At 50.5% G+C, this 21880-nt stretch overlaps 1 protein-coding gene across 2 annotated transcripts in view; it reads left to right on the forward strand.

The window, feature by feature from the left end:
* The first annotated feature begins 9015 nt into the window (after positions 1-9015).
* Tns3 (tensin 3) overlaps positions 9016-21880 on the forward strand; it is a 233842-nt gene continuing 220977 nt past the window's right edge. Inside the window, exon 1 of one of the 2 annotated variants that reach the window (XM_040746680.1) lies at positions 9016-9091. The gene's annotated coding sequence lies outside the window, so the exon portion shown is untranslated. Of the gene's footprint in view, positions 9092-9113; positions 9243-21880 lie in introns of those variants that run through there. The other variant, XM_040746679.1, reaches the window with a different exon arrangement.

Genomic DNA, 21880 nt, shown 5'->3' on the forward strand with positions numbered 1-21880 from the left:
CCAGGGAATTGTACCACCATGGTGGACTGGGCTTTCCTACATTAGCAACCAAGACAGTCCTCCAGGGACACACACTGAGCAATCTGACCTGGGCAACCACTCAACAGAGATTCCTTTCTCAGGGGATTTTAGACTATGCTAACTTGACAGAACTAACTTGACCATCTCCAAAGCCACACACGCATGAAGCTTTGTCAACCTAGTCTTACCCATCTTGTTCTACAGGCTCTGCCTTGTTCTCTGCTCAAGTCCAGCCCCTTCCTATGTGACTGGAGGAATCCATGTCCTACCCCATTCCTTCCCTTGATAAGGTTAAAGAGCAGAGGCCAAAGGGTCACAGTTAGCCAGCTTTGCTCCAGGTCAGGGAAGTGATTGTCACCAGAGGGTTCCTCTGTAATGGGATTCCTCCTGGGGCTTTTCCCAGATGGAGCTGAATCTGAAGCAATGACCAAGGCGTGTTTATTTGGTTGGAGGTCCCAAGAGGTAGCTCACTCCTCTCTGTTTCTGTGGGTGATGTTCCAGCCTTACTTTCCTTTCTATTGCTTCATCCTTTTTCTGTTTCCAGTCACCATGTCTAGATCATAACAAGGGAGCCCCAGGACAGTCTTTCTCGGCAGAAGGTTTGTAGGAGTGATCGCTGCAGTTCTCTGAGTAGAACACTATTTAGAAGGGTTCCCTGGGTTGTCATGCTGCGTAAATGGGAAGAATGAGTGGGGGGGGGCATTCACAGTTAATTCTTGTCCCCAAGTTGGGTCTTTGGGATGTTTCCAAAAACTTGGGCAGGAAAGAACCTTAGTGTGGTGAAGGACTTGATTCTACCTGGAGAAAAATCTAGGAGTCGACTCACATAGGCCACCTGTCCTATAACCCCAGTGTTCTCATCTGTGACTCATACCTGTGGAGCATGGAGAAGTGGTTTCCAGACTTTTAAAATAGTGTAGAGGGAAAGGTATGGTTGAGAGACCAGAAAGAGGTTAAAACCTGGCCCAGAAAGTGTCCGCAGAATGGAATGACACATTCTATTCCATCCCAACAAAACAACAGACCGGTGTGGCCAAACAAAATTAACTACAACCCACTAGGACAGCTTCCTCCAGCTGTGTGTCGGGAACTTTGCAATGCTCATGGCTACCAAGTGAGGGCTCCTGGATAACAGAGCTTCTTCCATAGCCCAGCACCATGAACTGGCTGTTCTCATTTCCTCTGCTCTCTGTATGCTGCACTAAATAAACCTGTTTGCTTCCCTTCTCTAAAGGGGAGAATCTTTCACCAACCCACCCAACCTTCAGTGCACACAGAACCGTATAGACGGATAAAGCAATCCAAGACCCTGACATTGAAAAGGCAAACTGTCATTCCTACCTAGAAAAGCATATATTCAGTTTAGAAGACTTCAGTCATACTGTGGGGAAAGGTGGGGCTAAGGGTGATGAATACCAACGGGAGGGAGCCAGGGAGCCAGGGCATTTTGGCAGCTTCCACGCCTATAGATCCCTCCCTCCATGTGCTTCTGCGAGTAGGATTATGAAGGTCTTGATGCACACAGGCAGAGACTAGCAGATTGTGGTTTGTGTATCATTTGCCAGAGCTTGAGTTGCAGAATGAGGAATCTCCATTTGATACAAATCCTGAAAGCCTGCAAGGCAAGGAGGAAAGTTTTCTTTTAATCATCAAAGTTTTTCAGTAGCTTGAGTCAAGTAAAGAGGCTTGTAAGAGGCCAGTGGCAGCAGGTGAACCAGCCAAAGACATGTGCATACATGTGTGTATGTGTGTGTGTGTGTGTGTGTGTGTGTGTGTGTACCAACATGGTGTGACATGCTATGCTTCAGTTCTTTTGTCTTGGTCGAGCTTGCTCTGGGAGTCAAGGGAAGGACTGAATTTAGACTGTTATAAAGGGAGATGGGCATTTGGTAGGTGTCTTGTATTCTTGATTAGTTTGGGGCTTTGGGGGGGCTACAAGAGGGCAGCTGGAATTTCCGTGTTTCATCACACTGGACTCTGAGATTTGGAAAATGGTAATGTATCTGGTGTTTATTTGCTTATTGTGTCATCTCTAGGAAATGAATGCTGTGCTAAAAAACGTAAGTAAAAGCAGCCATGCCAACAGCTGCAGCCCATCATACTCAACCTCCCAGTCTATGCCATGGAGCTCGAGGGCCTGAGCAGTCATGGCAAGGGTGTGTGTGTGTGTGTGCGTGTGCGTGTGTGTGTGTGTGTGTGTGTGTGTGTGTGTGTGTGTGTGTGTGTGCTTGGGGGTGGGGGGTGTGTTTCAGAGTTCGTAGGTTAACAATGGGAAGCCAACAGGATGACTCAGTGGATAGAGGTACCTAGAGACCTGAGTTCGATCCAGAGCCAACATAAAGGTGGAAGGAGAGAACCAACTCTACAACTTTGACATCTGATGTGTGTGTGTGTACATACATGTATACACAATATATGTGACATTCATGCTTACACAGTAAAATAACGTTTTAAGTTAGCAGTGGACATATGGGAACAGGATGACCTGCTTTATTCTGATGGTGGAAATGTAATTTACATCTTGGAGAACCCGGGGTTTCTTGGGTGCTGTTGGAGAGCTCTGAGGACAGCTGCTCATTCATTCTGGGATCCAGTGGGATTCAGAGGTCACTGAGTCAGAGACGAAGGAGGTGGGCACATGAGTGGTTGTGGTGTGATGGTACTGTGCTCTTGACACAAACAACATGGCTGGTAATGGGCGAAAGCCTCTGCTTTGTGTATAGAAGACGGAGGTGCCCTGGCATGCCTTCAAAGTCTCTACAAGGAGCGTGTCTTGTGTTTAGTGCTTTAGGCTGCCTCTCAGGCTGTAGGAGTCTGTTGCGCCTCCAAAGCTGAGGTGTACCCTGCAGGACCAGACTGGATCATGGAGGAGCTAAGAACCAATCTGCAGCAGATCCCAATTCTTCCCTTACAATGACTAAGATATTCAGTTAAATTCTTGCACCAGACAGTCTTTAATAGTACCAGAGTCTCAGGTTAACGAGGAATGCACAGGGATAACCAAGTCTGCTAAATTCACAGGTTCTTTCCTTAGGTGGATATTACAAAAAAAAAAAAATGCAGAGAACCCCTTTCTCGGAATACATTCCCAGACCCAGACTGGGAGTTCAGAGGATCCGGGATGGAAGTCTGAATGTGTAGCTTTCCTCTCTCCAAAGTGATGTTGGTGATCTTCGAGGTTTGGAATACACACTTGAAGCAGAATATTGATTTGGCTTTGAGAGGAGCTATGGAAGCCAAAAAGATTCCTGTTAGTGCAATGTCAATCAAACTGTGGTGTGTGGGGAGCCAACTGAGCCGTTCTCTAATGGAGTAGTCTTCATGCTCAGTATGTGGACTGTGTCCTGGTGTTCTGTTGGGATGGCCGACACTTGCACAAAGTACCAAGCACTACATTGAATTCTATCAGTATTCAGAAGAGCTGCATTAAGATCGCCCTTGCTCAGCCAGGCGTTGGTGTTGGTGGCACACGCCTTTATTCCCAGCACTTTGGACTCAGAGGCAGGCAGATCTCAGTGAGTTCGAGGCCAGCCTGTTCTACAGAGCAAGTTCCAGGACAGCCTCCAAAACTACAGAGAAACCCTGTCTCAAAAAAAAAAAAAAAGGATTGGCCTTGCTCTTTTCTTCATGTTTTATGGAAGAAACTGAAGCTAATTAGTTTGCCAATGCCACAGAGCAGATAAATGACCACTGTAGCATTTGAAATGTTGCCTCACCCCCGGCTATAAATCCAAAAAGCTCAAGGTGAAATGGAGAAGACAGAGCTGTGGACAGACGTGGTCCCTAGTGGCTAGATGGAAGATGCAGGTGCCCAGTTTGGCAAGAAATGTCACAGTAAAGACAAGGTGAGGTCCATGCGCCCAGACAGGAAGGCCCTTGCACCCTAGGCCTGCAAACAGGAGACAGCACAATGCTCAGGGGTAGGGAAGAGTGCAGGCTATCTTGATTGCCTTTCCTAGTAAGCAATGAAACTGTGTTCTGCTTTTAGATCCTGGTACACTATGTAAACAGCAGGATGAGGTAAGGGATATTATGAGAATTAAAAACATCCCCGGAATGGCCTCTAGTGACTGAGTCTAAGCAGGGGCGGATGACATCATCATAAAGGTCCAGTAAGCTGGGGAAGCTGTACAGGTCCTACCTGACCCTAGAGAGTTTTCTGGAATAAACAGGTCCAAAGAGTCACAGAAAGGGGAAAATAATGAATGACTTCCAAAACAGACAGAGCCACCCTGCTGACCTGGCTTTGTTCCTTCATGAAGGCTAGATCCTCCATACTCATTGAACTACAAAGTACTTTCAAGTTCTTGGTGGGAAGCTGCAAAAAGAACATAAAATAATGTTCCCTTGTCTAATTCATAGTTGTTTAAATATAAAAATGAGATTGAAACGACAATGCCCCCAGCTGACCATCTGGCTGCTTGGCTATGAGTTTCTAGACAGTGTCAAACAAGGCTACCAAGATTTGAGTTGCTGTGGGACCAGCAATCATTGTCAGACACGTTGTAGATGAGCAGTATTTTTTTAACCTCCAGCCAGTCTTCAAGACCCATGGGCCCATGCCCTTCTACACAGCCCCACAGCCTGAACTTTCTCTGTGTTAGGGCCTGTGCTAACGGCTGTTGGGACCCAACCCTATCCCCAGGCTTGAGTTTTAGCAACTTCATTTTGCATATTAAAAAAGGAGCCTCAGGAGTGTAATGCTTTCCTACCTACCCAGCATGTCCAAGTCCCTGGGTTCCATCGCCAGCACCACAGAAGACATAGAAAAACCCGAGGTGACTATGAGACTGCTCCAGGATTCTCACTCACGTCTACCTGGATCAGGTGACGAGCTTAGCATACTGCTGTCTGGCCCTTACCTGTGCCTTTCTCTGTCCTGAGCCATGTAACCTGCAGCCCAGGTTCCCAGTAGGCTCCCATGGGTGCTTGCTTTTTTGTTAGTTCTTTACTCCTGTCCCAAAATCCTTCTGGAGTCATCTTCCCTCCCTGGCACAGACTTAGTGCACACACCGTGCTTGTCAGGGGCTGTCTTCTCCTGCAGTGTGCATTCTCCCTCTTCCAACCACATTCTCTCCACGATATCTACCCAGCAAAGGCATGCTTCTTAGCCTACTGCTTGCTAGATATTTCTCCAGCCTTGGGAGATGTGTTGTGGTCTCATCAGAGGATTGGAAGCAGTTTTCTTAGGAAGGCCTTCCCAGCAGGCCCACACTCATTGAATGGCTGATTTTCACAAAACTGGACAGATCCTATCACTGGCAGTCATCAAGCCACAGTAATGAACATCTATCAGGAATGTCATGGTGGAGGCTGAAGGCTCCTCCACCAAGAAGAGTCAGAGATCTCGGATTCATCCAGACTGACTCACCGTGACTCCATTCACGGTTTGCTTTCTGCCTGTAGCGATCCAATCCAGGAACAGAGGACCTTATAGGACTTCCCCAGGACAGTGGCTCCATGAAGGTTTATTGAATAAACCCTCCACTCACCATTCACAGACAAGAACAGAGCCCAAGTCCCAGGGGAACCAAAGACCTGAGCCGGCATTTGTCTCTATGTATCCATGTTCCTGACCGATGCTGTCCCATCCCTGCGTGCTTAGGGAATATGGTACCGCTATCTACAAGTCTTTCCAGGAAATAGAACCAAAAGAATTTATATATAAGACAGGATTTATTACAAAGATCAGCTAGTGTTAGACTTCGGATACCAAGAAGCCCCAGCATCTGCGGCCCTGAAGCTGGTAGGCAGGGAATCTCTGGTGCTGGAGCTGTCCAGTCTCCGTCTGAAGGCCTGGGAGCCAGAAGCAGGCTGCTGAAGGGCAGAACAGCATGAATTTATGAGCTAGAGAAGAGAGGACATTTGCTCTCCTGTGGTTTTTTCCTTAGCTCTCAGAGGATTTGGAGGATGCTCAGTGACATTGGGCAGACTGTCTTTGCTCACTGCGCTGATCCAAACGCCGGTATGCACTTGGATCACCATAAAAATGTTCCTACGTAGTGCTGGTCCAGCAGTCTGTATGCATCCATTATCCTTTTCAGGTTACACGTACCACTGGCTGTGCATTTGTAGGGAGTTCTAGACCCAGTGTAGGCAAGGGCTGGGCTAGGCTGCAGTGTTTCACATCTCTATAAAAGCAACACTTGAGAGGCAGAGGCAAGAAAGGATTGTGAGCTTGAGAGCAGTAATGGGCTACACAGTGAGGTCCTGTTTCAAAATAAAAAAAATAAACCTAAGTAAATAAATAAGGAAAAGTGAGGTGAACCTGCTTGGGGCTGGCCAGTGTGGAGCTTGGACTGTGGAGTTGTGGGTGAGGGCCTGCACGTCTGGGAAGACAGAAGGAAGAGAAGAAAGGGCGAGGTGTTCAGTGACGCTCTTGGGGGATGCCACATCTTACGGCAAAGCCTTGGCGTGTGTTCATACCCAAACCCTGGTCGCCTTACAGCACACAGGCAATGCTGCTGCCTTGTGTATTTTTCCTGTTGCCATTCAGTAGGTCTTTGGAAAGTGTTCATTTTGTTTTTCAGTGAAAGGGGGAGCAATAAGGAAAGTATCTAAGTCATCAATCTAAAAATAAAAATTATCAGGTTTTTATACAATCCTCATAACAAACACAAAATTACTAAGAAGATTCCAGACTCTGGTTGGGAAGAGTCAAGGAGGCTTCAGAGGGGGGCTGAGAAAAGAAGGCATACCATGGCTCAGGTCTTACCAGCCCTCTCCCCTTCTGGGGAAACTGGCAAGGAGGGGCCATCACGGCGGACTTTTCTCTATAAGTTGGTTTGACACTTATGTTTCCAAACCTGAAATATTTTCGGAGGGTCAAGCATGGAAACAAAACAAAGCATATGATCTTTATGATCTCTTTTGCTGATAATTGCTTATGCCTGTTGTTTCTGTTTTTAAGATTCCGGACATTCGAAGTCATGGCATGTGAAGTGGTCCCATGGTGCTTAGCTCTGGATAGGCCAGGCCCAGGCTATGCACCCAAAGGTTCCTTTGTTCAGTCTGTAGAGGGGATGCAGGAACTACAGAGCTGCCAGACAGCCTGACAGCCTGACCCGGAGAGCTCAGGGTGCCATGGTCCAGCTTTTCATTTCGTTTTGTTTCTTTTTGAACGTTAGTGTTGAATGTAAGAATGGACTTTACATGTACTGGTCCCCACTTCACTGTTGTAGAAACAAGCATCTACCCCAGCAGTGAGGGGCAGGGACTATTTAGTTTGGGTAAGGGTAACAGAGTAGGGAGATCTTAGGAGAGACTCCTGCCAGCCTGGTGTCTTCCTCATTCTGAGCTATCAAGCACCCTTCAGCATCAGTTCTTATCAAGGGCGGTCTTAACACCTTGTGGAGTTAATTCCTGCAGTCCTTCGGGCAGCAGGGATCAAGCAAGGCAACCCAGTGGCTCACAAGAGGGCTGGAGTGAGTAGGCAGCTGGTGAAAGCCTGAGTGAGTAGCACAGAACCAGGATAGTCTTGGGTCCCCACTTTCCAATGCTTTGATCCCACCATCTGGTTTACCTTTGTCAACTTAAGTAGGGTTTCAGGATGTTTCCTTACCAGTTCAAAGGGCAAAGTAGCAGTCCCTGCCTCACCCCCATGTGCAGCTCAGGATGGATGGGACCACTTCCCTGAGCCTCTCTAGAGGCTCATTTCCAAGCCTTCTGTGCCCCTGCCCCATGCCCATTGGACTCCTGGAGGCAGGGAAAGATCTGCTTCACTCTGCAGGGCCTGCAGCTCGGTGCCCAGGAAGCTTCTGGCTCTGGGAACTAATGACCAGATCATTCTCCCAACGTTGTTATTTCCCAGAGCTTCAGGGAGAGGCACAGTCTTCCCAAACCATGAAGGTCTCATACCTCTTTGCCTGGTGCAGGGGAAACAGAGCGTGGTCCAGGTTCCGGATTCTTGGTGATGAAATGGGGTTTGGCACGCTGCTTTTGGAGCCAAGGCTTCAATGTTTCTGAAGGCTGCACTGAAAACAGAGTTACCAGGTGTCATTTTCCTTGCTCTGTTTTCCCACCATTCCCGGTGAGCCTGGTTTTCCTTGAAGGCACAATAGGGCAAGAAGGATGATGGTTCTTGGCAACTTGACATCAGGCAGTGCTCTTACCTGGGTTCAGGTAGGACTCTAAGAGAGTTGCTGTGCCGGGCAGATGCAATTTTTGCCCTCTTTTGCAAGATGTAATGCTACCCTAAGTGTGCTGCTGGAACTGTATCAGAGATATCAAGAGCTGCTGGTATCCACTTGAAACCGATGGGAATTCCTTTGTGAACTCCAGGGAGGTGTAATGCATCTTATTTCTGTAGAAGTGTTAGAGAGACCACAAAATAGCGTGTTGGTCCTTTCCCTATAGCTCATAATGGGAAAACAGTGACAGAGGCCCAGCAATCGGAATCTTAGGGATGGACAGTCTGTTGGTATGCTCTCATCTGAAAAAGGCTGTCCAGGGAATCTTCTTTCTTCTGCGTTTCTGGCTTGCCTCAACCTTGCTCTCTCCTGCCAGGTTCACTTTAAGGAGTCAAAGGACTTCTAGCCAGCCCCCATCCCCGTGCGCCCATGATTTGCGACCTTATAGAGGCTGTTGAAGCCTCCTGAGCTTTCCTGTAAAGACTGCTGTTTTATACTCGCGTGGCCCCCCACTAGATAAGCCACACAAGGGTACTGTAGGTTTTTCTCCCGGCAGGCACAACACTTAGGCACACCGAATGGGACTCGAACTTCCCTCTCCAGGTGCACTTGGAACTGATGAGCCGCTAGAATTCTGGGGCCCCGAGGTGCTCAGGGAGGCCAGCTTGGTGGGAGGGCGTTTTAAGAACTCATCCTTCAGGTCTGGAACCGAGGGGGGGGTACTGCCCCTGGTAGCTCAGGACTTTGTTAGGGTGATGAGACCAGGTGACCGGCAGGGCCCCGGTGCGCGGGCCGTTCGTGGCGATTGCCCGAGCCGCCTCGAGGGGGCCCTGCGGCGGGCGCGGGCCGCCAGCCAGGAGGACGGGCCCGCCCGCGAGCAGCTCGGAGCCCAGCCTCGCTTCGGCCATCGCCCCGCCGGACCGCGCTGCGGGTTCGCCCAGGTACCCAGGCCGGGAGCAGGGCAGGGGCGTCCACGCGCCGCCACACTCTTTGTTTGGGACCCCGCTTGGGTTGCCGACCCTGGGAGTGCGGGGTCTTGGAGCTGGGACGCAGACTCGCAAGCACCAGATCTGGGCACGGAGACAGTTGAGGGTACGGGGACAGGGCGCGGGGGGGCACCCGGGAAGGGCATTAGGGAATCCAGGGCTGGGGATGGCCACGGGGTCCGCGGCGATCCCGGGACGGGGGCTCAGTCAAGTCCCCGGGAAAGGACGCGGCGCGGGCCAGCTTGCCAGAGCTGAGCGCGGCTGGGGACGCTGCTGGGGCGCGGGCCGGCAAGGTCCGGGCCGCCGGCGCCGTGCTAGGCGGGCGGGGGCGGAGCAGCTCTATCGCCGCCTCGGCCCAGCGGACTTTGCTCCCTGAGACAGTTAGAGACCGGGCGACGGAGAGCCGCTTGGGGCTGCAATGGGATATCTCGGGACTTTACTCCCGCCTTTTCCAGGCAAGTGCGCTGTGCGCCTCTTTCCCTTTCCTTTCGATTGCTTGGGAGGCTGGGGTCCGTCCCATCGCGCCTTTTCCCATCCCTCGGATTACGGGTGCAGGCGCAGGCTGGGGGAGTGAGGGGGGGGACACCTGTGACACGTGCCTCCTGGCACGCGGGCGCTGTAGCTGACAAGAGGGAGGGTCTCTGTGCAGTGCTGTGTTCTGCCACTGAGGACGTTCGTTTGAACTGATTTGAGAGTCCATGCTTCGGGAAGAGACCCCGAACTCCTTCCTTCCCCCACTGGCATTCTGGCCGGTGCCAGCAGGTGATCCGGACTCCCTAGCGTGACTGAACACAAAAAGTTCCCTCTAGGGCGTGGGACCAGTAGAGTGCACTATCACAACTGATTGGGACGCCCCAGGCACTGTCACAGCCCACTCTAACTTTTGTTTTCTGAGGTGTGCCTCCAGCCCCGGATGTATAGAACTTTGAAAACACACCTCAAACAGGGAATACAGAAGTTAACTGTTGTAATACTGTATAGCCAGCCCAACAGAGCTAACTCTTTTGACATTTTGGTACATTTCCTTGAGGCTTTGGTCTGTTCATATTAATTATTTTTAAAAGTGCTTTTACTTCTTTGCTTTTAAGTGAGATTTGAGTGTCCTTGCGGTTTTGGTGCCTCCCTCTTTTGGGCCTATGAGGTTGTATTTGCAAATCAATCAACAAGTATTAAGAAAGGCTTTTCTGTGCGGAGACCTTGAGGACCAGGAAGGGGGTGGGGATGGCTGCCGCTGGAAGATGGAGGAGGCTAGGCCAAGACTTAGAATGTGTATTAGAGAGTGTCTATAATTGCGTGGGGGTGGGGCGGTGGGGCAGGGAGGTACATTTGCTGGGTCCTGGGGAGCTAACTGGGCAAGAAGCAAGAAGCAGGACCTCAGACAAAGTCATGGTGACCCCCCAGAGTGATACAAGGGCAGTAAAGGCTGGTGGCTGAGTGTACTAAACTCTGCATGTATTTATTTCCAAGTGACTCTTGGAAGGAACAAGGAAGGGGCATTATCACACCATTTTTCACATGGGTAAAGAAATGCCAGGTATCCCGTTCGCGATGTTGAAGTGTGGAGGGGTAGCTAGGAGTTATGGGAGAGAACGCCTGCCTTCTGGCTCCCCTCCTGCAGGTGGGCTGCCACCCTCCTCTGTCAATTGGATGTGGATGCTTTCTTGCTTATTCGTACAGTACTTCCTCCACTGAGGTTAGTTCCTTTACCGAAGCTTTATCGGTGGCAGCAGCTATTTCTATACAGATCATAACCAGCAAGAAGATAGGAAGGGGGTTGCTTCAGAGAACAAGATAGGAAGGGGGTTGCTTCAGAGAACACCGTGCTTCTGAATGCAAACGGACTAGCTTTTACAAAGTGTCTCTCTGGCCTACTGTGCTTTGAAACTGAGTTACTAGCAAATGTTTACTCCATAGCTCAAGTTCACAAGGTCAGAATGTTACTATGCTGCAGGAGGCGCTAAGGGAGTTGTTGCTTGTGGCATAGCCGTAACCCAGGTCATAATACAAGAAGGTGCAGTGGAAAATACCCAAGAGGAAGACATTGGACCTCTCTCTGGCAGTCAAAGCTTCTGTCTGCCCAGGACGCAAGGATCCGTTTTACAGATGCGGAAAATTCCAATCAAGTTTCCAAAGCACGGGGCTACTAGTGATCTGTCTGCTTGCGACCTGCCCCTGGCTTAGGATCAGCCTGCTGGAAGCAAAGGAAGGGAAGTTTGTTCTGACCTTGTGTTTGAACTTGGACGTGGGAGGGCTGGGTGCTACTAGCAAAAATAGCTCTTGGTTTTTATTTTTGCAAACAGAATGCTCTTTACAGGACCACCACCTGCCAGGTGGTCAGGGGCATTGCCCAATGAATGTCTCAGTTGTGTCCTTGCCAACAACCCCTCACAGGGGCTCGGATAGACTGCTGTCTGTTTTCTGTTTTGCGGCTGGGTGGAGGCTGGTAGGTCAGCTCCATGTGGCAGAAACTGGAATGGATATATTGGAGCTAGGCAAAAGTTCTTTAAGATGTTCATTGACCCTGGCCCTCCTTCTTGTGGGACCCTGAAAAGCAATGGGGAACAGGTGGAAAGAAGCCTGCCCGCAGTGACCTAATGACATAGAGGGAGCCGCGTCTACTCAGAGACCTTTGCTGCCATGTCTGCTTGTCTAGAATAAAGGGGCTAGGTTAGCTGCTTGAGTAGGCCTTTGGTTAACTCAGAGAGGAGAGTGATGTCCAGTCAGAGCAGTGGCTGCTGGTGTACATAACAAAGCAAATGCATCCTCATTGGCGTCTCCACGTGGAGCTAGTGTTTAAATTCCTGACAGTGGGTGAGGAGAAGTGTGTACCTCATTCTAGAACCCACAAGGGTGGGGTGTATCTTTTGGTGGAACTCTTGTGTAGCTTGGGTTCAGTCACCAGGACTACCGAAGGAGTTCAGGTTTAAACAAAGTAAATCCCAAGACAAGATGTATGCATCCATTCTTACTGAGCATGCGTCGGGGGCCGTATTTTGTCATAACTGCCCCCGTGTTCCATACATGTATAGTTTGCTGAGTGCAGCTTAGGGACAGCGACATTGAGTTTCTTGATGCCTGTTTCTTGTGAAAGTATGTGTACATTTCCAAGTTTCTTGGAACTTTCTTTTGAAGTCTTGGCTTCAGGAGTGTTTTGGACATGTGGTGAGGGACATGTGCTAAGCTCAGAATCCCCCGGGGTGGTCCTCAGTGTCTGCGTCGGTCTTCCTGTGGCACAAACTGTTGTATGGCTCACTACGTCCGCACAGAACATCTATTCACAGAGAACGTTTTGTTTGTATTTGTTTTTAGAGATGGGATCTTGCTACATAGCTCGTGCAGTTTTGGACTCTTGGTGATCCTGCTGCCGTGTCCTCCCAAAGAGCTGGAATTACAGATATGAGCCACCATGGCTGATTCTGGTTCCTATTTTGTACCTGTCCCCAGCATAGCCACGCTTAGGGTTCCTCATGTGGTGGCACAGATGCCCAATGGGGACTGCCTTTGCCACACGAGGAAAGGCAGTGAAGAGAGGAGAATCGGTGATTGGGGCCATCTTGTTTAGGACATGAAAGACAACACAAATTAGGAGCCCCCAGAATGCTGCAGTGTGTCGAGAAGGGGGACTGTTCTCTTTTAACTATGTGTTTACTTGCTTACGTATTCTGAAGGAGTGCGTGCCCATGTGTTCCGTGGCCTGTGTGTGAAGTCAGCGCTCTCCTTTCATCGTGTAGGCTCCAGGGATTGAGATCAGGTCATCAGGCAGACACTCTCACCTGCTGAGCTATCTTGCTGAATCAAAGTGGCAATTCCCGGGGTCATCATAATGATCTATAGATCCCAAAGGTGTGTGCCCATCTTTTAAGACAAGAACATTAAGCTGGCTTGAATATGTTTTGTCTCAAACGGGTAACCATAGCGGAAGATTATGCTGCAAGAGTTATGATGGTGATCTGGAAACGTTTCCCTGTGGAGTACCTGTCCAGGGCGGTTCAGGCATTCCTTGATGGCATCAGCCGACAGCAGGTTTGGACCTTTATCTCTGTGTCCACCCCAAGCTGGGGAGCACCCCATTCCCCAGTGCTTGTGGCTCGTGCTGGCTTCTCCCCTGCCCATAGGCTGACTTCCCATGCGGTTTGTCTCTGCTTTCTGAAAGAGACAGCAAGTGTTAGGAGTGTCAGCTGCCCGCAGCATGGGATGGCAGCTTCCCCGCGAGTCCAGTGTCTGCAGTTCTTGGTGTGCTGGCTCTGAAGAGGGACTTCCTCAGCCCCTGGGAGGGCTGCCCCACCCTGTTTGAATGGACTGGCCTGTCTCAGCTACTGCTGCCAGGACTCTGGTCCCAGCTGCTTCCTGACACCAAGGCCAGCTTTTCTTTACATCTCTCTTCCTTCCTTTTAGCTCTAATTATGGCACATTAAGTTACTGGGTCTTCCTCTTCCCTTTCTCTTTGGAGAGAGATAATCACAGCCACACACCCTTACAGGCAGGCCTTGCTTCTTTTTCAAAGATATTAGAAGATACCTTTGGCAATTCTGATCACAGCTGTCCAAGGAGGGCCCAGGAAGTTTTAACCTAGGTGCGTGCTAATGACTGAAAGGCAAGCCACACTCCGTAGACCAGGGCACACTTCCAAGTAGATGAAAGAATTGCCTCCTTAGCAAACAGTGTGATACGATGCCTCGTGTGTAGGTTGTGTTTATTTACTTATTTTAAGATATCTATTTTTATTTTATATGTATGAGTGCTTGCCAGCATGTGTTTATGGCGTGTGCATGCCACAGCCGTGTGGTTGTGAGCCACAGTGTGGGACTGGACCAGAACTCAGATCCCTTGCAATAGCGAGTGCCTTGACCGCTGAGCCATCTCTCCAGCCCTTCCTTGTGTGGAGTTTTTTAATGGAACTGTTATAAGAAATAGGAACCAAGGCCCGATGCTTTTAACGTCCCAGCATCCAGTAGTTGGGAGATCAAAAAGAAACCACTCTGGAAGTGTGGGCAGGGCCTTGTAGGTTGCTTCTCTTTTTACAGGCAAGCCGGGCCTCCTCCAGGCTCACAGGAGCCTGTTATTTCCCGCCAGAGGGTTCAGGAATCCTGGCTCTCCTCATTACTTTGGAGCACAGCTGCAGTTTGCAGCCTCACTGCGGGCCCACAATGAACTGTGCAAGCCCACATCTGGCCTGCTGGCGGGCGGGCGAGCAGCCCTGGGGCCACACTGGGCCATTAGCCAGGGTGTCTGAGCCTGTGCACATTCCTTCCAGAACAAAGGCCTCCCTCGGCATGGTCCTGGCGTTCCTCTCTACTTTAGTAATCCATCACCTTACTCTGTGCTGGCCATTTTGAAAATAGATCAGAAATGTGTACAGGGAACTAAACAGATCAGCCTCTGGCATCTCACAAACCTGAAGTAAGACTTCAAGCTTCAGCAGCCCTCTCCTGACCTCCAGGCACTGCCAACAGAGCAGGGTTCTGGGTGACTGTAGCTCTAGCTGTTACTGGCTTCAGGTCCAATAGTTTGTTCCTGCTAAATGCCCCGTGCCGAATGGGTCTGAAAAGCGGCCTGCCTGCTGCTGGAAGGATTTACTGGTTTGGGGTGTGTTGTCAGATCCCTGTCTGGAAGGGGTGGTCAGAGTGACGGAGGATGGGGACAGGAGTGTCTAGTTTGACCCCTGCAGACACCTGCAGAGTCAGGTGGTGGTTGGGAATGTTTTGTCCTGAGTTTTACTCTTGAGGTAATGGATGTGTTTTTGTGCTTTAGCTGCTTTCTGGTTATAATCCTGCCCTCCTTGTAGACTCTGATGAGGTTAGGAAAATGCTAAGGAAGCTGGTTCGGTGTCCTCTGTCAGTCAGCTTTCTGTCGTCGTGGAACACACCCAAGAACATCTGTGCCAGGGAGGAACATTTTATTTTGGCTTGTGCTGTCAGAGAGTTTGGCTCGTGGTCAGTTGGCCTGTGGCAGGGGAGCAGCACCATGGTAGGAGTTTGGTCTGGCAACCTGGAGACAGCCAAAGAGAAAGGGTCCCCCAAAGGGTCCCAATATCCCCTTCGAGGACATACCCCACATGGCCTGACTTCCTCACCTCAGTCTCCTGAAGGTTCTGCCAGCGCCTCATCGCACGGCAGTCTGGGGACCAACCCTCTAGCACCTTGGGCCCTTGCGGGGTGTTTGATTTGAAACTGTATTCGTGGGAGCCTGTTTTGACCAAGCTCAGCTCCTTCTGTTTGCTTCACTTTCTGTCCTGCATGTGAAAAACACTGTGACAGCTTAGGCATTTTCCACTCTGAAAATAACTGCTGTTGACAGTCTGTGAGCATCTGTCTGTTGGTCGTGACCGGTGTGTATCTTTGCACGTAGGTTTTTAGGCTAGTCATGTCCCTGGGAAGCCGAAATTAAAGAACTGAAATTTTCTTTTTCATGGTGAGGAAACCCATGTGATGTAAACATTAGCATTTTAATCCCTGAAAGTGGACATCTCGATGCTTCTCAGAACTTTCCCATTGCTGGGCAGCCGTCTGCACCGTGGGTCTCCAGAACTCTGCACCATGCAAAACTACTTTAGCCCCCTGGTTCTCTCCCGACCTTCTTGGCAACTGCCATTCTTCCTGCCTCCATGAGTTAGACTGCTCTGTGGTCCTCCTGGAAGTGGAACCACACAGCGTGTCTCCTGTGACTGGCGTGCTTCAAGTAGTGTAATGCCTTGAAGAATCGTCTATGTTATCGTGCGTGTCAACTATCCTGCCTTCCCTCCTGCCTTCCATTCCTTCCTTCTTCAGGCTTCATAGGACTCCGTTGTGGATCTGCCACGTCTTACAGGTCCAGTTGTCAGGTAATGGCACTGAAGCTGCTCCCACATTTGGGTGATGAGAGGTAACGCTGCTTACTGTGGACATGACTGGGTTGTTCCAGCTCTCTCTTCTGTTAGAAGCAACCACGGCTCCTTAGCGATCCTTGACCTGGCCAAACTGTAGCCAGAACACTGTATGATCACTGGCTTCTCACTGTCCTCAAGCCCTTGGCTGGCATCCACAGTGTAAAACCCAGGCCTGCAGGAAAAGGAAGAAGGAGGCCCCTTACCACGTTGTTTTGACAGACTGCATGAACTTGGTGATTAATGGAATGAGAAAGAGGGAAGGATGTCTTTCAGTGAGAAAAAAAGGAAGAGAGAGAGAAAGGGAGGGAGGGGGAGAGAGAGAGAGAGAGAGAGAGAGAGAGAGAGAGAGAGAGAGAGAGAGAGAGAGAGAGAGAGAGAGAGTAAGCACCTTCAGAGCTGCTCAGTTTTATTCTCAATTAAAAGGGTCTGACTTTGTTTCAGGAGAATGGTTTTAATTTGGATAAATGGTTCAGTCTGGGAACCACATGCCAGCACTTATGATCTATGAACGCAATTACACAGGGTTACCTCAGTCGAGATTTGGAGGGAATAAGGCAGAGCCTTGCTTGCTCTGATTTGGCGCTCTTGAGTGGCGCTGGTTAATTTTTATCCTCTAAGAATGCATTCACAATTCCAAGCCGCAAGTGTCAACAAATGGACTCCTGTCCCCTTAGGGACGACCTTTCCCAGCTTCAGCATTTGCACAATTGGAAGGAGGGGGACACTCCTTCTCATGTTCACCCAGGTTGTTCTAGGCTCCTGGGGCAGGTGGGAATGTGGGCCCTAGGGAGAAAGGGAGAGAGGGAGAGAGCCGATCAACTTAGGTGGTCAGCTCTAGCTTCCTTCCAAGGAGATGTTGAAGGAGGTGGGGCCACATGGGTGCAGGGAGACAGAAAATGAAGCTACCGGGCAACCACCTAATGTAGTAGCCAAAGGAAACTGCAGAAGGCCCAGGAGAAGGGGGAAGATCGGCAGATTCCGCCCTTCACCTCGGGGGGTGGGGGCACAGGGCAGCTCCCCACACGGCTTGCATTAATGTGGCTGGCAAATCTCAGTACCCAGTGGTCTCAGGGGGGCGGAGCGACCTTAGAGAAGGTTGTCTCGAGGGATCCGAGAGTGCAGACTGTGAAGCAAGAACGGCTACCACCTTGCTGGCTTACGGGAAGCCTGGTCCCTGTCATGTTCCCACAGTAAAGAAGGCATAAGGGATGCCTGGGGCATGGGAGGAGTCGGGGGCAGGACAGGGTGGACTCTAGTATTTAGGTCCGGATTCCTCTCCTAAGGAAGGACAGGTGGGTGGGTGTGTTAGCTGACTGAGAATTACTGTAACAAAACACCCAAGGCAGGCTGACCTTGAAAAATAAGGTTTGTTTGGCAAACCGTTTTGGAGAGGGGACGTCCAGTACTCCTTAGACTCTGGTGAGGGTCAGGTGGAGGATGGCAGCATGGTGATGGGAACACATCTGGGAGAAGGTTCACACCTTCAGACAGGAAGCCATATTGTAATCCAGAGCTATTCTCTGATAGCGCAGGATCCCTTGAGTCTACACACAGGATCCCATGAGACTACCTTAATGTTACCATGTCGGTTTCCCCAGTGGCCTAGCCACCTTGCACTCTGCAGCTGAGAGCAACTGTGACAGCTTGTAATACACAGATAACCTATAATATGTCTCCTTCTATTAGTCTCCACCTCTCGCATGTACATTCCTATCTCTAGCTACCTCCACACGGAGACTCAGGGTCCTAGCATGTGACCCTTTGGGGAGATACACTAAACTGTATCCAAACTGTAGTAGCGGGTGGGCCTTGTCCCCAGGAGGCCACTTGTACCTCTGCACTGTTGCACATAGCCTCATTTCTCCAGAGTACCTCGATTTCCTTGTATGTTCCTCAGAGACCTTTCTCTAGCAAGAGTGTAATTTTAATCAGCTCATAACAATTAAGAAACTGAGCCGATGAGTATCCAGCAACACATAAGAGTTCTTTGTCTCATTCTTTTAACTCCCCCACCCCTGCCCCTGTTTTAGTAGGAATAATCTAAAAGTATGGGTCACCAGCACACACATTCTGCTCCTTTGAGCCATTTTGTTAGAGATGATAAAATCCTCGGAATGATTGAGGACGCACGATTCTGCCCCCACTGTAATCCTTCACGTCATGGCACGTCATTGCTGTCCTCCTGTCCAGCCGTTTTCAGAGGCTCCGTGGTAGAAGCATAGTGTATAGTCATTGCACGGGGTTTCCCCAAAGCTGCCTCCCCATCCTAAGTATGCCCCATGTTCCCACTGTGTTTACATGAGTGCCTGAAATGGCTTCACAGAATGCTCGCGGTGGTGACCCTCAAACTCAGGGCTGATTTGTAAGTGATTCTTGTCGATGCTTCTTTCCGAAAACCCCAAATCTACTGGGTGGTGGTGGCGCACGTCTTTAATCCCAGCACTCGGGAGGCAGAGGCAGGTGGATCTCTGTGAGTTCGAGACCAGCCTGGTCTACAAAAGCTAGTTCCAGGACAGCCTGTCTCGAAAAACCAAAAGAAGAAGAAGAAGAAAAAAAAGAAAACCCAAATCCTCTTTGGCTACTGCTGGCTGTGTCGCTGGGTGCTCTATAATTCTGCACATAGCCTAAGCAAAGTCTGTAATGTGGCTTGTAGTCATAGCTCCAGGCTCTGCATTCCTTCTGAGCTGGAGCGCAGACTAGTTTAGTTGTCCTGGTTTTGGGCTTCCTGGGTGAACTCAGATACCTGTGACCAGCATTCCTGGGTGAACTCAGACACTTGTGACCAGCATTCCTGGGTGGACTCAGACACCTGTGACCAGCAGTGCGCTCTGATGGAGCTGGACACACATCGGAGCATCAGTGCTGACTTTGGTCCTGTGGGTGTTTGTGTGGCTGGGGCTGCATCCAAGTGAGGCCTCTGAATTCGGCTGTGTACCGACTGCCAGCCCAGCCCTGCCCAGCCCAGCCCAGCTCAGCCCAGCCCAGCCCAAGCCCAGCTCCGCAGAGACTGGGCTTCAGTTCTCTGTGCCAGCATGAGCTGGGAGCGTGAGTGGAGCTGAGCTGACAGAGACTTTTGGCTGACTGTAACTGCTATTGTCCCGTGTCCCTTTAACCTCTGGAACTACTGTCCGCCCTTTCATTGTTTCCGCCATGTTCTGCCTGTCGTCAGACCCACGTGCCCTGGGAGCATCAGTTCTCTGGTTCCTGTGGTGCCAGATGGTTTTGTGCAAATAAGAGGAGGGCCTCGGCCTGGAGCTGCTGGGGACAAACTGGCCTATTTGTTTTGGGGGTGAGATGGAGCAGGAGACACTTCTTAGGGATAAGGTGGCACACACACCTGCCTCTGCCCTGTGTTGCCAGGCGGCTCTGGGACTGTCCTCAGACTCCTCTGAAGTGATGCTGAAGACATATCAGTATGGAGGACCTTGCTGAGTGGTTAGGGGTTGTCTGGTTGGCACCCAAGGGCCTTCCTAAATAAACGCTAAGGGCACACCTGTGGCCTTTCTTTCCTCTAATGTGATTTCCTCTCGGGGAGGGCACTGGGCCCAAAGAGGCCTTTTATAAGAAGGCCAGTGCCACCCCCGCCGCCTAACTGGTCAAGGCCTTGTCCCCTCCAGGATGGTCTAAGCCGGCATTCTGGCTGTCACAGGTCTGCATGCTCACATCCTGTGACTGAAGTAGCTGTGTCCCTCCTCTCGTACGCCCTGAGAAGTGGGTGGTGACATGTTTGATCTCTCACTCATCACTGCAGTTTGAAACAAGAACCAAGGCCATGGGCTCTTTTTTTTTTCCTCACTGTGATAAGAGTTTTGGAAGGACTTAAGAGATAGCTTCGCGTCCTTGGGCCAGGCATCGCCTGCCTCACAGGCTTGCTTTTACCCTTATCTGATGCCCGCGTGCTTGGCATGAGTGTGTGTAGGATGCCTGGAGTTCTGTGCCCAGCTGGGAACATTCTAGCTTATCTTCACGAGAAAGGACAGTGTGAGGCTGGGGGTGAGTGTAAACTTGCATATTTTCCCAGGGTTTCATTAATGTTTCCAGGGTCATGATTTCTTTCCTGGAGTTTTGCCTTGCAATGTATGTCTTTAACATTCAAAAGGGTAATTTGTACTTTCTTACAGATTTGGGGAATCTAGCCTAGCGTTGCTTTCTTGGAAATTAGCCACATTTCCAGTGACTATCTGTCTTAGTGAAAGTTGACAGCAAATGCCTGTGAGGAATGCCTGTGAGACTCCCTGCTGCGAACTGCAGCTACAAAGACGGTACTTAACTACGCTGGCTGCACAAAAGAATTGTTCTTTCTGGGTAGTGTGTGGGGCGGTTTCCCTGAGATCCATACAGCAAAACGGCAAGAATTATTTCCTTTGTCTTCATCTCAAAATGAGCTCCAGTCTTAATGCAGACTCACCAGTAAGCGTGCAACCTCTTGTTTAACGTCTAAGTGAAGGTCCTGTTCTCCAAAGATGCCAGGCATCCCGTAGAGCCCGATGTGAAGCCGGGGTCTCCCCACACACTTGTTCACATTCTGTTGAGGTTATCCGAATCGTGTCCATGGATCCTGCATTCAGGACCACACAGATAGCAGAATTTTACAGAGATATTTTTATGAAGGCAGTGGTTCCTGGAAGTGGACCAGCTAGCCGGCTTCGATGAGGAGTGGATGAGGGGGCAGCAGGAACTCCTGTCCACTTTGTGGCCTACGGCTCACCCCCTGTGAGCATGTCCCAGAATCCCCCTCCTGGCTTGATCCAGTTGGCTTTTTTCAAAGGATACAGCCTCTTTAGGAGTACTGTGCCAGTCAGCTGGGATAGCCTAGACCCTGGGGAGGGAAGGGGGAGGGAGGGATGGAGGGAGGGACGCATATAACTGCTGTCATATGGTCAGAGCTCCCAGCTTCTGCCTGGGTTCCCATCACACACTGTTCTGTGTGTGCTTGAGAAACTGTGGGTTGGTGGGGGTGAATGGCAGGCCTGCACTTGGGGTGGAGGCAGTGGCAGACGCTGTTGTTGAGGCTATGAGCTTTAACAGTCATTTATTTCCTTCTGTGTTCTTCAACTCTCCCCCACCCCTCATTCCTTTATGTGGTTGGACCCCAGATACCTTGAGCCCTCCCAAACCAGAAGTCCACAGATGGCCACTGTTATGGGATCACATGGCTGCCCGCACTTGGACAGACCCAGCAGGAGCTGCTGGGTCCTGCCTCTCTCAGACCCAGGTCTCCTTGGCTTTACTAAGTTCTCCTGAAATTTCTGGCTTGCTGCCTGTGGCTCACAGGGCCAGAGCCTTGGTCCCCGTTTCTCCCAGGCCTGATGCCTGCTAGCATGTCACCGGCTCGCTGGCTGCCTTCTCTCCCTAGGGGGCCAAAGGATTAGGCTTCCTTTCCCTGTGTGACTTGAGTGACCCACCAAGTTCTCTAAGCCAGGACATCTAGTGGGGGGTTCCCAGGGATGCCCCACGAACAGGCTTTGCTGAGGTACCTGTGGCTATAAACATCAGCAAAAACTTTTACAAGGAGGCTTGGAGGCTGCAGAATTGCCCGGATGCTCCTCGAACTGTGCTTGCTTTTCCGGACAGGGCAGGATGGCTCCTAGCTCTGCCAGTGATACATCCTGCCCCTGCTTCTGTGTTCTATGGCCCCGCTGATGCTGACGTGCGGTGACAGTCAAGATCTCTGCCTGTTTCACGGTCCCCTTGAACGTCCCTGGGACCAGACGCTGACGTGGGGCTTGTGACTGATGATGGTAGGCGTGACCTGCTACTGCCCTGTCTCCCATTGGCCGTCTCAGGTCTCTGTCTTCAGTGAGTGGTGTAGCATCTGGACCACATGGCCACGTCAAGCCAGTCACCTGTTTTATGACTGATAGTGCAGTGTTGGCCTT

This window comes from Mesocricetus auratus, unplaced genomic scaffold (assembly GCF_017639785.1).
Source record: "Mesocricetus auratus isolate SY011 unplaced genomic scaffold, BCM_Maur_2.0 Super-Scaffold_100006, whole genome shotgun sequence".
In the NCBI taxonomy this organism is placed as follows: Eukaryota; Metazoa; Chordata; class Mammalia; order Rodentia; family Cricetidae; genus Mesocricetus; species Mesocricetus auratus.